Source organism: Alligator mississippiensis, unplaced genomic scaffold, assembly GCF_030867095.1.
Source record: "Alligator mississippiensis isolate rAllMis1 unplaced genomic scaffold, rAllMis1 scaffold_19, whole genome shotgun sequence".
Classification (NCBI taxonomy): domain Eukaryota; kingdom Metazoa; phylum Chordata; order Crocodylia; family Alligatoridae; genus Alligator; species Alligator mississippiensis.
Window position 1 is genome coordinate 545,178 of NW_026775265.1, and position 2,500 is coordinate 547,677.

The 2,500-nt window shown below is 59.2% G+C and overlaps 1 pseudogene; it reads right to left on the reverse strand.

The window, feature by feature from the left end:
- LOC132246800 (28S ribosomal RNA) overlaps positions 1 to 2,500 on the reverse strand; it is a 9,754-nt pseudogene that overhangs the window by 3,983 nt on the left and 3,271 nt on the right.

Sequence of the window (2,500 nt, forward strand, 5' to 3'; positions counted from 1 at the left end):
GGACACTGGACATGTCCCCCCCCGCCGCCAACCAGAGCCGCTCCACTTCGTCACTTATCCCACACGCGTAGGATACTTTCCGTATGACATCATCAGATGAAGTGGCTACGCGAATCAGCCTCCTCACTTGCGCTGCCGGAATGGCTTTCGCCAGGCGCGGCAGCCCAAGGCCCCCGTCCCGCTGCCGGGAGTGGAGGAGGCCGTCCGAGGTACAGGCAGGTAGGTGGAACCATTCCTTCACCTTTCTTCGGTTCATAGAATCCAGAGCCTCCAAGGCCACACGACCGGTGTTCGCGTAATCGGCCTGGTAGTGCAGCCTGGGAATGGCATACTGCACCAGCAAAGAGAGCTTCTGCGTCGGTTTGAGCGGAGCAGTCCCTATCCTCTCGAGCCAGGAGCTTAGTTGCGTACCCAAATCTGGTTTGTCGATCCCAACCCAAGGACCGACATTCAAGCCCAGATATCGTGTCGACTCGCCCGGTCCCAGCATCGTGATCGCACGGCCGGCTATCGTCCAGGCCTCACAGGTGTTAACCGTAAAGGAGTCGCATGTCGGATTCAAGAAGAACCCCTGACATTTTGTGGGTTGCACTCGTAGGCTCGTGAGGTTGCAGAAGTCCTCTAGGATGCCGATGTTATGTTGCATACCCTCCCATGAGTCACTCAGCAGGACGAGATCATCCGCGAACGCCAGGGTAGCCAGGGAAGCACTCCCGACTTTCACTCCCCGCCCGATCGTCTCGAGCTTGGCTATCAGGGGGTCCATTGCAATATTGAACAGCAGGGGGGACATCGGGTCGCCTTGCTTGACTCCGGATTTGATGCTGATAGGTGGGGTGAAACCATTAAACACTTGTACTCTCGTGGTAACCTTCTGGTATGAATCTTCAATGAGATTCACGATGTGTTGGTCCACCCCTTTGGCCTTTAGGACACAGGAGATGTGATCGTGTGACACCGAATCGAAGGCCTTGGCTATGTCCACGAATACTACGCCGAGCGGACGCCTCTCTTGCTTCACCTTACGTAAGATGAACTCAAGCACCTTCAGGTTCTCGGCACACCCAGGTGCCGAGACGAACCCCCGCTGGCGGGGGTTGATGGGACATGCTGCGGCGAGCCGAGCGGTGAGCACCCGCGAGAATAACCTCAGCACAATGGACCCGATAGTGATGGGGCGCCAGTTGCCCAGCAGCCTCAGCTTCTCAAAGTCCACTGCTTTCGGTATCAGCACAGACCGACATTCCTTTAGTCCGTCCGGGACCGTGCCAGTGATCAACCAAAGGCTGAACAACTCGGCAAGAGCATCTCCTTCGGGGTCAGCGCGGCGCAGATCTTTCAGGGTGAGCTTATCCGGACCTGGAGCCGATTTGTTGGCCATTTCCATCATGTGCTTGACCACCTCCTCGGGAGTGATCAGGGCCTTGAACGCGAAATTATCCGCGTCCCTTCGGACCCCGAACCGTCCGAGACCGGCGAAGGGCGGCTCGACCTCCCACTTTCCTCGGTAGGCCTGGAAGACCTCCTCGAGCGGGAGGGTGCACTGATTACGCTCAGCGCCGTCCAGGATGATGGACGCCAGGAGCTTCCTGTTGGCACCAAACAGGTGCTGGTACCGCAGGAAAGTGCCCCGTTTGACAGCCCGTTTGTTCATCCAGGACGTGGGATCGCCACCCTCCTTAGGCCTCTTCTTGTCCGGGACCCTCCGCGGTCCTGGGGGCACCCCCAAGAATGAGGTCAGAACATCAAGGGAGACGGAGTCGACCCGGGCACGAATCCCGGGTTGGCCCTCCACCCATGCGCCCAACACTTCCCGAACCTTGTCCGACAGGCCCTGCCCCTTCCTCAGCCACTGGCGTGCCCTCCGGGCCAGGACCTTCCTGATTTTCTTAGGTGGGTCGCTTGGGTTTTGGGCTTCCATCTCCGGAGTCACGGACCCTTCCTCCGCCGCGGAGGCCGATTCAGCTACACCACCCGATGCGGTCTGTTCAGGGCACAGACCGAGCAACCTCCTTTTATCGCTGATCTGCTTAGGCGTTTTCGACACCATTTCAGCAGCGATCAGCTGGTTGATGTTCCGGGCGCCATGGAACATCACGTCAAGGCGGGTGAGAGTTTCCTCTTCCTCCACCGACCAGCACCCACGTCTGGCTCGGGGCCTTAAACCGGATCTCGAAAGGCCGCCCGCAACCCGTTCCGCATTACGTGTTACCGGGTGCATGTGCCGCTTGTGCTGCGATAGGCCAACTTTTTTGTCGAAGGAGGCAGGGCACTCAGGACAAGCCCAGTCCTTCCCGGTCCGCTCCGGCACCCTCCCCTGGCAACGTGGGGCGTGGCAGAGGATGCTGTGCTTGTTAGCACTGACCTTATCACAATGGGTGCACTGGTACTGCACATCCGCCCACGCATGGCTCTCCACGCAGTGGAGGGCCAACGCGGAGGGTTTACCCACATGGTCCCCGCAAATCGGGCACGGCGGGTTTGAATCGGGCAGCCTCAC